Here is a 12,973-nt window from a genome sequence, read left to right as displayed (position 1 = left end):
CTATTTCCCCAAGTGAGCGGCCTCTTCTCCCCTGCACAAGCAGGGACTCCTGTGAGTCACTAGATAGCAGAGCCTGAAGGCGCTCCAGCGACCCTGTGGCCCAACCTGTCCCAGCATGACTCCCCCTTCGTCCTCGCCCCACTTCAGGACCTCCAGTGATGGAGAGCTCAGCTCTTGTCCACATCCGGCGGGAAGTCTGTGGCTTTTCCTGGGAGAAAGCAGTAAAAGTTCACTCCTTCCCCACAACAGCCCCTAAAACCCTGAATCGTTAATAGGATCTCTGAGTGGGGAAGACCCGGTGTCTCTCTCCCGCTCCTCCTGCACTGGAACAAGAGCTAAGCATGGGCAGCGGGCCCCAGCCAGGCCCCTGCAAACAACCGACGCCATCCACGGCCCTCTCTTGCCCAGTTCTGCGCTGCCATGGTGGGCTAGTACCCTGCCTGTCCTCCTCTGGCCCAGGTCCAGATAACCACCCCCGTCCTCCCCAAACTGAGCCTGGCTCTGCCGGAGCCCAGGAAGCGGCGCTTTGGGGGGGGCTCCATCCTCCTGGCCGCGGAGCACCCGGGCACTGGCTCGCTCATCTCTTCTAGGATGGATTTGGGAACCAAAAGGTAACTTAGTTATTCCTGTTGATTCCATCCTAGATTTGACCCAGCGTGCCCGCCTTTCAAAGCAAACCCTTTGGATGGTGACCCTTTGGCGTCTTTGTTGTTTTAGTTCTCCGAACACAGGGCACAGGGGAGGCAACTAGAGGGTCAGGGTGCAGACCTTCGTTCTTTAGGTGGCAAGTCTTCATTCTCCCCCAGGAATCTCTCCCTTCCCAGGCCCATGGCCTCTGCTCTCCTGTCAGGTGTCCAGGCTGAGGCTCAATGGGCAGCGACTGGTGATCACGTCTGAGCACCTCAAGCTTCTTTTTTCCACCAGAAAAACCCAGAGGAAACCCTGCATCCTTGAGTTCTCCCCAGGTACAGGGGTGCTCGAGACAAAGCGGCCAGCGCCCAGGGAGCCTAGTGGGTGGGGGGAGCAGGGCCTGGATCCAAATGATCCCGCCCGCACCCAGTGCACAAGGCAAAATTACCCAGAGCACCTGAGAGAGCCCCTAAAGGCCTTGTAACTCTGGGCAATCTTCCCCTCTGTTTCCTCATCTGTAAAAGGGGACAATAATAGCGTCTACCTCGAAGGGTCGTAGTGAGGATCGAGGGAGAAAATGTTTGTAAAGGGTTTAGGGCAGTTCCTGGCACATAGTAGGTGCTTAATATGTGCCTATTCCCTTCCCCCATTACAATTGACTTCAAAATGGAAATGTCTGTTCCCTTGTCCTCCACTGGATGAGACTGATCTCTCTTAACCACTGACTTGTGATTGGACAGGAAGAGAGCACTGGGCTTCCCACCCACTTTGCGACCCTCTTGTTCTTAGTTCTCCAGTATTTAAGAGCAGCACAGAGTCCCAATGGCCCAAAGGAGTAGTTGAAAACACGCTTTCCTGACCCTTCTCCCCTGAGGGGATCAGCTCCTTCTCTGCAGGACGGCCGAGATGACTAGAAGTGATGCGGTCACCCAAGGGGTAGGTGTCTGGTAGGACTTGAACCCGGCCCTTCCTGCTCCTACGGCTTGGGAACTGACCCATGTCTGGGCTCCCATCTGGGCACTATTTCACCCTGTGCCTCTCACTACTTAAGAGCAACAACAATAAAAAATTAAATTGAATCTTCAGCCGGGTGCAAATTTGTGATCTTATTTCCACGGGAGCCCTGTGGCTCACTTTCGGGTCCTGACTAGTTTTCAAGCTACTTGAGGTCAGGAGCCCCTTCAGCATCATTCACTGCCCCCAGACCTGCCTTTGCTCTTTACTCTCCAGGTGATCAAGGAAAAGTCACTTCTCTCTGGGCCTGTTTTCTCATCAGTAAGAAGAAAAAGCCCCCAGTCATGTCTGAAGTCCTTCTGGCCCAAGTTCTGCATGGCCTGGTGCAACCAGAGCAGCTTTAGCCAATCCCTCCCTTGGGGGGAGATCTTTTTGCTGCTGGCCTTTCATCCTGTCTCTGGCCTTCCAAGGGCATGGTGGGTTCTCCAGCCAGCTTCAGTCACTCTCTGGCTGGCTGATCCAGAACCAGCTCATTGGCCAGGGAACTGCTCCTCTGTGCTGCCACTTAACTAGGTCTCTTGCTCTCCATAGCCCTCCACCATTGGCTTTTCCCATCTCTTACAGTCTTCCTGGGCCCATTTTAGGCTTCCCTTGTAATGACCGTTTGCCCAGGATGCGGTTACTCTGTGATCACTGGCCGGCCCCGCCAGAACCAAACCAGGCAGTGACGAGGCGAGCTTCAGCCTCCAGGGCGGGAGACCCGGTCCCGGCTCCAGCCCGGCCAGCCATGTGGCCAGAGACTTGCCCCTTCAGCTGTGGTGGGGAGAGGATGTCCAGCCCACCCGCTCCCCCAGGGATGTTGTGAGGAAAGTGCTTTGTGAAGCGAACAATGGGGCGCAGCGGGGGCTGCTGTTGAGAGAACCTGCCCTTCTGAAGCTGATTGGGGGGAACCCAAGTTCCACGGCTAAGCGTCCTCTGTCCTATGTCCAGCAATGAATGTGGCCAGGGGCTGCTGACCGAACCCTTTGGCTGAAAGTCGCCCCTTCTCCCCCGCTGCCGTGGCCATCGGACCAGGAGCATTCTGATTCCATTTGTTTAAAGGATGCTTTCCAAATAGCTCTGAGGACTGAGCCTGCTTTCAATGGGCCCCACGGCTCAAAAATACGCCACAACAGGGCCCGGGGCTGAACGAGGCCGAGGAGAGCCCCAGGATGGCCATCACAGGGACTTCGGAGAAATTATTTGGTCAGGGGAACATTAATGAGACTTTTCAAAGTCTGACAAGCAGAGAGATGTTTGACGGCGAAGAAGGAACCTGTCACAAGCAGTCCTGGGAAACACCTGACCCTGCCCCCAAAGCGGGGAACAACATCTCACCCGTCAAAGCTGGGAAACACCTCACCTCCCCAAAGCTGGGGAACAACTCAACCCCCAAAGCTGGGGAACACTTCACCTCCTCAAAGCTGGGGAACACCTCACCTCCTCAAAGCTGGGAAACACCTCACCTCCTCAAAGCTGGGGAACAACTCAACCCCCAAAGCTGGGGAACACTTCAACCCCCAAAGCTGGGGAACACCTCACCTCCCCAAAGCTGGGGAACAACTCAACCCCCAAAGCTGGGGAACACTTCACCTCCTCAAAGCTGGGGAACACCTCACCTCCTCAAAGCTGGGAAACACCTCACCTCCTCAAAGCTGGGGAACAACTCAACCCCCAAAGCTGGGGAACACTTCAACCCCCAAAGCTGGGGAACACTTCACCTCCTCAAAGCTGGGGAACACCTCACCTCCTCAAAGCTGGGGAACACTTCACCTCCTCAAAGCTGGGAAACACCTCACCTCCCCAAAGCTGGGGAACACCTCACCTCCCCAAAGCTGGGGAACAACTCAACCCCCAAAGCTGGGGAACACCTCACCTCCTCAAAGCTGGGGAACACTTCACCTCCTCAAAGCTGGGGAACACCTCAACCCCCAAAGCTGGGGAACACCTCACCTCCTCAAAGCTGGGGAACACCTCACCTCCCCAAAGCTGGGGAACAACTCAACCCCCAAAGCTGGGGAACAACTCACCTCCTCAAAGCTGGGGAACACCTCACCTCCCCAAAGCTGGGGAACAACTCACCTCCTCAAAGCTGGGGAACAACTCAACCCTCAACGCTGGGAAACACCTCACCTCCTCAAAGCTGGGGAACACTTCACCTCCTCAAAGCTGGGGAACAACTCAACCCCCAAAGCTGGGGAACAACTCACCTCCCCAAAGCTGGGGAATACCTCAACCCCCAAAGCTGGGGAACAACGCCTCAACCCAAAGTGCTTCCTTCACCTCAAACGTAAAACATCTCAAAAGGAAAGCTTGAATTGTTTGCGGTCAAGATGGACGGCGTCCTTTAATTGGCAGAAATGAAGCTCTTCAAAATGAATCTTCCTTCTTCGAGTCAATGAGCATTTAAGTAGCGCCTGTGTGCCAGGTACTGTGCTGAGCAGGGAGACTACAGAGGAAGGCCAAAATGTGGGTCCCTGTGTCTTATGGGAGAGAACACTTGCAAATGATTACGTACAAATCAGATACATGAGGCACATTCTCAGAGGGAGGGAAAGGAGGAAGGAAGGGAGGAAGAGAGGGAGAGAAGGGAGAGAACAGGGAAGGAGGGAGGGAGGGAGGGACAGGAAGAAGTGCTTTTTCTAGTGTGTTCTTTCTCTTCATACTTTCATACTTTCAGGAGCAATCGGAACAATTTTGTCTCTGTTGAAGATTCCTGGGAGCCCGAGGGGAGTGTGCCCAATGCTTAGCCCAGAACCCGGCCTATGGTGGACACTTAATAGGTGGTGCTGACTTGGAATCAGGGACCTGAGTCTGAAGGACCGTTCTCCTGCATCAGACTCTTACTGCCCGAGATGTAAAACTTGGGTTTGTTTTGAAGCAGAGCCCGCCTTCCTTTCCTGCCCAGGCCAGAAGGGCCACGGCCACCAGGGCCTGGCCGGGCAGCTCCGCTTGCTGACCTGGGCAGCCCGGGGCCACCACCTTGGAGCAGGATGGGGTGCTCCTCAGGACTCCCTCAGCCTCCGTCTCCCTAGCAGCCAGGACCTAGGTTAGACCCCCTGTTCTTCACCCAATCCTTGAGGGAAGCAAAGGATTCTGGCAGGACACAGCCTACTAAGCGCTGGGCTCTGTGCAAGCCCATGAGCAACAAATGCAAGTGGAAGCCAGGCCCGTCCCTCCCAGAGCTTCCATTCTGCCGCCGCCTCATGAGCACTTGGAGGAGCACCAGGCCCCTGACGGAAGTGAGGGCTGGAGTGGCGGGGGGAGAGGAGCACCTCTTGGATGGCTGCTGGGGAAATGAAGGATCTACAGGGAGCCTTCCCTTGGCAAGCAGGAATAGAGAATCCTTTCTCTGGAGGACGAAGTGAGCATGAGCTGGAGGCTGGAGATAGAGCAGGGGAGAAGACCCCAAATGTGAGGGTCTGGGGGGAGGTCTGGGGGAAAGGCCACAGGGCTCTCTCGGACCAGTCAAGGGGAGAGTCCAGGTGTCAGGGGGACACTGGTCCCTCCAGTCCATACCAGAATCTAGGATTAAGTCCCTACTGTGCGCAGTCGTTCCCCTGACCTCCAGGAGTGCCCAGGATGGCCATCTGCTAAGGACCCATAAACTCTGTTAATGAGGATTCCTGGGGGATCCGCAGGCTCTGGAAGCTCCCGGCCCTTGGGGTCACTTGGTCCGCGCTGCTCAGCTCCTCCTGGCCCACGTGAGCCCAATTTGCTAATCCAAACAAGAGCGTTTGAATTCAAGAACTGGCACTGGCTGTTTCCCTGCTTTCTCCCCACTCGAGTGAGCTCTCCTTGAGGGCAGAGACCTCTCCTCCTGGGAGCTCGGTTGGTCTCAAGGGGGATGAGAAGGGGACTACAGGCACGGAGCATGGGTTAAGGAAGGCTCTCTTTGCCATTTTAGCCCTGGGCGTTGGGGCTGGCACTTAGCGCTCGACAAGCACTCGGTGCCCTCTGCAGACCACCCGCCAGACGCCTCCCAGGGCTCCTCCCATCTGGCCCAGCAGGTTGGGGCAAAAGCCCCTAGTAAAGAACAACGCTGAGAGGTGGATGTCGTCTGCACGCCAATCAATTTGGGGGGCAGGCGGGGAAGCGGGTTTCCCCTCCCTAGAAGGGCCCAACAAAGGGGAGATGGGGACACTGCCGAACAACTCTTAAGCTAGCAGATGCCTCAGAGGACCCCCAGCCCCAGCCCATGGACACAACCAGGGGAGAGAAAGGAAGGAGTCCTGGTCGTGCAGCACGTGCCCGGGAGGGGCCCGAAAAGGCTCTGCTGAAACCTCAATTCTCTAAGACTGCCAGAAACCCCAGATCCAAAATGGTAGCAGGAAGATGAAAGAATGGGAGACGCCCCGGGGCTTCCTCCAAGGAAGCCCCAATTGTCTTCTGGGGGTCTTGGTCTGAGATGGGGACCCTCACCCCGAGCCGTGTTAACTTTGTGCCAGCCAGTGATCTAAGCACCAGGGATGGAAACACCAGCTTACAGTCTAAAGACAGGACAGAAAGGGGAGGTAGGGGGGAGAGGCTGGGGGGGAGGAGCGGCCAGAGGCCCGGACTCCTTACAAGTCAGTCAGGTGGGCTGGGTTACAAGGAAGTCATTTCCAGGGGGCAAAGGCCCCTTCTGGGCCACCAAGAGTCAGGGGAGCTGCCTCGAGAACCGAGGAGGGGGGCCCCGCAGAATCTGCACTGACCCAGCCCCCTGAACCCCAAGTTCAAGCTTCAAGGTTGGCGAGCGATCCATCTGCAATCCTTCCCAGACAGTTCTCATCCACGTTGCGTCCAGTTTAAATTTTTTTTTTTGGGGGGGATCAATCCTGTCTTTCCGGTTCTTAAATCCCGAAGAGAGATGAAATGCAGGAAATGGCCGGGGAAACGAGTCAAAGCTCTTTCTCCGGCTAACTTGACGGCTTCCGGTTCCCAGGGGCTCTCCCTGCCTTGGGGACAGCTCGTGCTGGTCTCGAGTCAGGAAGACAGCATGGCCGTGGGAGCCTGTGAAACTCGCGGCCGCCCGACTCAGTTTCTGTGCCTGTAAAATGGGCAGAGGAGTCCCCCTCTTGGAGGTCACTGGAACCGGCACGCATTCAGGCCTTTTTGCACAAAATGACCAATGTGGAAACGTGGTTGCAGAAGCATAACGCGGCGCTGGGTTTGGACCGGACTCGAGTTCTAAACCCTCCAACACTATGCCGGGGTGGGATCCAAAATGTGTCCCTCACTCTCTTCCTCCAGTCTCCCCATGCGATACAGCCTATCAGTATAAACCTGAGAGTCCCATTGACTTGAAGGATTATTGGCAAAACATATCCCAGTGGGATAAAAACTCTAGCTCCCAAAATACAACTGCCACATCCTCACGTGCACAATCAAACATTTAGCCCAAGGCCTGATTTTGTCCCATTATGTTTGAGATACTGAACCTTGCCCATTCATTTCTGGGCCAGGAGATGCTCCCTAATTGATGGCTCCCACAGTCCAACTTTCCGCCTGCCTTAAAAATGCCTCCGGGATAGTGATCGTGGAGGTGGTGGGTGTCGATCACTCACCAAAACAGGAGATAAACAGGAAAGTCATTGGTTCAGCTCATTTCATAAATATTTATTAAATGGAAACGACCTGCCAGCCACTGAAAGTGCCCCTACCCTCAGGGAGCTTACAGGCTACTGGGCACACAAAAGCTTATTCCCTGAACTGTAAGAGGGACAGAGGGCACACAGCCAGTCAGTGCCCGAGCGCTGGAGACTGAGCGCATGGACCGCCTGCTAGTGATCCAGCGTCCCCGTGCTCCTCATCCTCTCCCACTCCTTGATGCCTCTGTTAAAAGCACAAGTTCCTGGCTCCCACACAGTTCTCCTGAGACTGGGGGCTTCGCCACGGGGCTGGCCAACTTCTGAACATGGTCCGGGGCATAAGCGATTCTCTTAGCCAATCTCAGGCTGCTTCACATACGGCGTCAGTTGCCTTTGTTCAGTGGCCGATGTTCCGTAACCTTCAAATTGGTCAGCAAGGGATTTGTTTCTTGTGGAAAATTCCCAAACACCCGCCTTAACCCATGGTGATTTTCAGCCTAATTTGGCAATCCACAAATCTACAAGTAAATTAGAGAATCGTGGGGGACCCAGCCAGATGAGGAGAGATCCCCTTGACCAACACCCTCGAAGAGCACCAGTAACGGGGCCCTCACTACCTCCCGGGCAGCCCAAATTGTCAGGAAGTTATTCCCTCCATCAAAGAGGGACACGGCTTTACTTCTTAGGAGGCAGCACAGCATAACAGGAAGAGCAGGAGACTGGAGTAAAAGGGCCAGTCCTACTCTGATCACCCGCCACTTGTTAAAGCCAGGCACTGTGCTGAATGCTGGGGACGCACAGGCAAAAGCAAGACCAATTGGTGCTGCTGGGCTTCCGTTTTTTATGAGGAAGACAACGTGGACATCCATAGGTGGAAAAAAGGCAAGCAGATGGGGAGGCGTGAGCAGCTGGGGCGCCAGGAAAGGAAGGGGGAGCTTGGGGCACCTGGGAAGGTGCCCTTATGGAGCAAGGCTGGAGGTGGGCATATTGCCTGCGCCATAGTCCAGGGGCCTGCACCCGAACGTGGAGGCTGCAGGGAGATGAGGTGAAGAGACAAGGATGGCTTCCAGGGGGCGACCCTGGGGACTGGGAAGACGATGGCCCTCTCCACGCATAGGGGAAGGTCAGCTAGGGAAAGATGGGCTCCATTTGGACACCCTGAGTTCAAGATGATCAGCAAGCGAGTGGTGATTGAGGAGGAGGTTGGGAGAGAAGTGAAGGAGCTGAGCCTCTTCTGGAGAGGTGATAGGAGGTGGGAGGAGACCACCCAGTGAAAACCATGAGAGAAGAAAAGAGGTTGAGCATGTGACCCAGAGGAGAAGCCAGTGAGGAGAGCTGGTCAGAAGGGAAGGAGGGGAGCCGGGAGCAAAGGAGGGCTCCTGAAACCCAGAGAGGGGGCAGGGTACTCCTTGCTGTCCAGGGCTGCCGGGAGGGCAAGGACAATGAGGACTGAGAAGAGGCCTCTGGGAAAGGAAGAGGCCGTAACAACAAAGTTAAGGACGTGGGGGATGACGTGGGACCCACGGCACGTCCATGGGCACCAGAAGCAGTGGGTGAGGATGAGGGTGATTTGCTGTAGAACATGGGACAAAATGGGATCCTGGGGAAAGACGGAGGGGTTGGTCTTGCCAAAGAACTGGGGTGAAGGTAGTAGTGCGAGGGGTATGAGGGAGGAGGAAGGGAGAAGAGAGATTTCTCCTCCAACGGCTTCCTTTGACACGAGCTTCTCCTCTGAGAGTTTGAGAAGATTTAGGGAGGGATGGGAAGTCAAGAGTGGAAACTGGGAAAATGAATCAAGCGCTTCCTTGCAGCAATCGGACCCAGCGGAGATGTCACCTAAATGACTGACGATTTGGGGGATTTTCTCTATGTCCCATGAGCAGAAGCAGGGACAGCAGCTGGAGGACGGCATTCCAGGAAGAGGCTGGGGAGGGCAAGATTTTTGGTAGGAAAGGGAGACAAGGGATTCAAGAAAAGACGTGAAGCTGAACTTTCACCTTGGGGTCAGGATGGGGAAGGCAGGAAAGTGAGGTCAGGGCAGGAATCATGGTCCAGGAAGAACTGAGGGACGGGGAGAGTGGCCAGTGCCGCAGGGCCACAGGGGCAGCAGACCATGGCCGAGGACTCTGAGAGTTCCCAAGCGTGGAAGCTGGGCGTTTAGAGGCGGAGAAATCAGTGATGGGGACTCAATTAGTGCAGTAGCTAGAAAGTTAGGATGCTTGAGGGAGTATCAATAGAGAGATGGAATGGAAGGCCCCTTCTAACAGAGCCCAGGAGATGGGAAGGAGAGAAAGTCGGGAGGCCAGCCCTGAACTCGTGCAGGAGGGAACAAGAGCGTCCTGAACACTGGGAGAGAACAGCATCTAGACCCTGGCTTGAATGACCCTTGGATGGAGAGCCTGGAAGGAGGGTCCCAGCTCCCCAGAGTGTGAGTCAAGGGCCCTGGAAGCACGACGGAGCAAGAAAGGAGAAGACTGAGGCTGAAAGCAAGACTGCCGGCTATGGAGCAGGCGTGGCAGGGAGCACCCCATCTGCTGCCCTCTTTTCTTTCAGGAGCTCCCCAGCCCCACCCCAGTCCCCAGCACTAGTGAACTAGCTTCCTGCTAATGGAGCATTTGGATGCCAGGGGGCTCCCACTTTTTACATGATACCAAGGTTTTTGTTTGTGAGTCACCAAGAGATACTCCAGTTCTGAGTAATCTGTCACAGGGCAGGAGATTTCGAGTCTGACGTCATCTTGGAGTTATGGAGCTCAAGTCACTCCTCCCACAAAGTGGGCTTCCAGCCTCCCCTTGAACTTGGGGCTCTGACCCTACTTTTCCTCCTCTTCTGTCCTCATTCTGCTCACATGCAGCCCTAACCTGGATACTTTGGGGGGAGGGGAGCTCGGGGAGGGAGAGAATGCCTGCTCCCCTCCCGCACGCGGAACATCGTCTCACTGATGCTAAAGCTGGATGTGCCGGCATGACACACATTCTGACAAAGACGGGGCTCCGAGATCAGAAGGTGGGCTGTTGGGTTTTTTGGTTTTTTAATAGCACAGGTTCCATTTTAATGTGAGCAGGGAAAAGAGACGGTTCATTTTCTTTTGGAATTAAAGGCATTTCAAAGCTCGGGGGGCGGGCAGGATGCTTTCTGTGCTTTGAAACAGAATGACCCCAAGTTCCCAGAACTGAAAGGAAGCCCAGCAGCCCTTCAGTCCCGCCCGTCTACCCAACGAGGTCGCTAAGCCTTTCACTGACGACGGCATCGATGCAGAAGCAACTGGGTGGCAAAGCCGAGGGCCGGCATCAAGTCCTGCCCGAGAGACTTCATCAAGTGCGTGACTCCGGACTTAATGAATTTCAGTCAGCCTCCATTTCTTCAACAACCGCACAATGAGCATCCCAACAGTACCCCTTCCAGTGTTGGAGTGCGGAGCAAAAGAGGTATTATTTGTAAAACTCAGAGGCGCGATGCCTGGCACATAGTAGGGACCTTTTGAATATCGGACTAAATGCCCACTCCACGGGGCCTTGAGACACATATTTTGGAAGATTGTTTTGTTTTGTTTCCAAAGTGCACAGATTGTTGCTACCTAAGGCAGCCAAGCACTGGCTTTTCTGAAATGAGTTCTCCAGACCCATCAGCCAGACCACCCGTTCTTAAAGAGGGGGGTGCTTGGAAGTCTCAGGGTAACTCTTATCAAATTCCATGAAATAATCCAAGCCCATTCAAAGGTGACGGTTCATTTTCTTCCACCTTTCCCCACCCCCACCCTCAACCGATTCCTTGGGTCCCTCATTAAGGCAACAATTCCTCTACCAACCCTTGAAAATCCAAGCAGGTGATTCCCCCCGTCCTTTATTCTGAGGTTATTCACAATAATAATAGTGGGCATTTATCCGGGGCTTTAAGCGAGGTGAGTCCAGCTCCACTCCCGCTCCCCCCTCCCCCACGACACAGGGCGAATGAGTGAGTCAGCCAATGCTAGCCCCTAGCCAGGGAGGCCATCGGCTTCTTCTCATGCCATGAAGCACAATCGGGGAGGCCAGAGAGCTTTCCTGACATCAATACGGGAGCAGTTAGGTGGCTTCGGCAGCACCTTCTGGAGAAGTTTGAGGGGGCTCTCCCCCCAACATCCTGCTAGTTTACTCCCTAGAGCCTGGGCCAGTGAAGTCATAAAGCCAAGTGATTAAGCCCCTTTTCCAGCCTCGTCTGAAGCCGTCTCTGGCCTTGGCCAGGAAACCGGAGATCCACGGCTCCTTGCAGTAAATGACCCTGTGAATAAGCCATTCCCGGGGGTCTGGCCGGCCGGCCACTGAGACAATCTCCATGGGAACGGTGCGTAAGCTGCAATGAAGAGGCCAGGTCCCCTTGCCCACTTGGTTAAACTAGGGCAGCCCCGAGTTCGAGCCCCCACTCGGGGCACGGCGCCCCCTTCGCCAGCCTGCGCTGGAGGACATCTCCCCACTATTTTTGCTCCTGTGAGTAGAGAATTCCCTGCCTTGACAGTAAAGAGCCCTCAGCAAATAGAGAGCGGCCCTGGGCGTGGAGGCAGAGGAACTGGGTTCCAAAGCTGCAAGCTCTGGGCCGCCCTTTCCTGGCGGAGTGTAATAAATGTGGGTATATTTCTCCAGCACCTACTATGTGTCCTGGGGGGAGTGCTCTTCTTATCCCCATTTCCAGTTGAGGAAGCAGAGGCCACCACAGGTTAAGTGACTGGCTCACCGGGGGTTTGGTTTCCTTCCTCTGGAAGAAGCCCCCTCCCTTTTTGTGCTGGGCGCACCTAGAGCCAAATCAGTTATAAAGAAAAAAGGGGGGTCCCTTAAGTATCTGCGATGGGACGGGAGTAGAGCGCCGCCCAGCCCCCCTCGGGGCGCCCCTCTCCAGGCAGTTTTGAGCCGGCAGTCAGGCCGGTCCTTCCACGGGGTGGGCCTCCCTCCCCCCGCGCCCCCACCCGCCCCGCGCCCCGGCGCACCTCGGGGTCCCGCCCCCTTGGCCCCCCAGCCCCGGCGGAGCTGGAACCGAGGCCGGGAGCGGCGGGGCGGGGGAGTCCGGGCCGGCGGGACGCGGCCAGGGGATCGGGGATACGTCCCGGGGACGCCGCCCCAAGAGCTCTTACCTCGGCCCGGCCCGCGCACCCCGCGCGTCCTTCCGTCTGGATCCCAAGGCCAGAGAGTGGGGGCCCTGGGCTGCTGCTGCCGCCGCTGCTGCTGCTGCTGCTGCCGCTGCCGCCGCCGCCGCCGTGAACACCCCTTGGCCGCCGTGCCCCCCGCCCCCAGCCGCCGCCGCCGCGTCTCGAGCTGCAAGTTTCCATAAAAGTCCCGGTGCTCGGCCGGCCCGCATTCCAGGCGGGCCCAGGGCCGGCCCTGCAGCTGTTCCAAGGCACGCGGCCGCCGCTGTCCCGGCTCCCCAGCCCGCCCCGCCCCCGCGGGGGCTCCCTGCACGGCGGGCAGGGGCGCGGTCGGAGGCAGCGGGGGAGCCGGGCTCCCCCCAAGTCCGGAGCGCAGTAACCCAGTTAGACCGAGAGGATGAGACGGGATCCATCCCGTGCGCCTGCGGGGGCGGGCTGGGCTGACCGACTTTGCAAGGAGGGCAGACACAGGGCGGGGGGGGGGGGGGGGGGCGGGGGGGGAGTCGCGAATTTCCTGGCTGCCCCCCTCCCCCCGCCCTGGGCCGAGAGCGGGGTCCGCACGGACGCACTTGGGCTGGGAGCCCAGGGGCCAAGCCACCGGTCCGGGATGGAAGATGAAGATGGTATCAGCCCCCCCCCCCCAGGTGGCCAGGGGAGTCCGTAA

The 12,973-nt window shown here is 56.7% G+C and overlaps 1 protein-coding gene across 5 annotated transcripts in view; it reads right to left on the bottom strand.

The window, feature by feature from the left end:
* The window catches only part of NEXN (nexilin F-actin binding protein), a 35,236-nt gene extending 22,788 nt beyond the window's left edge, over positions 1-12,448 (bottom strand). For all 5 annotated transcript variants that reach the window (XM_074265624.1, XM_074265622.1, XM_074265625.1 and 2 more), the window contains exon 1: positions 12,298-12,448. The gene's annotated coding sequence lies outside the window, so the exon portion shown is untranslated. The remainder of the gene's footprint in view (positions 1-12,297) is intronic.
* Positions 12,449-12,973: the final 525 nt, after the last annotated feature.

Source organism: Sminthopsis crassicaudata, chromosome 4 (genome assembly GCF_048593235.1).
Source record: "Sminthopsis crassicaudata isolate SCR6 chromosome 4, ASM4859323v1, whole genome shotgun sequence".
Taxonomy (NCBI): Eukaryota; Metazoa; Chordata; class Mammalia; order Dasyuromorphia; family Dasyuridae; genus Sminthopsis; species Sminthopsis crassicaudata.
Note: the sequence above shows the minus strand (reverse complement) of the source record. Positions and strands in the feature narration are given on the sequence as shown.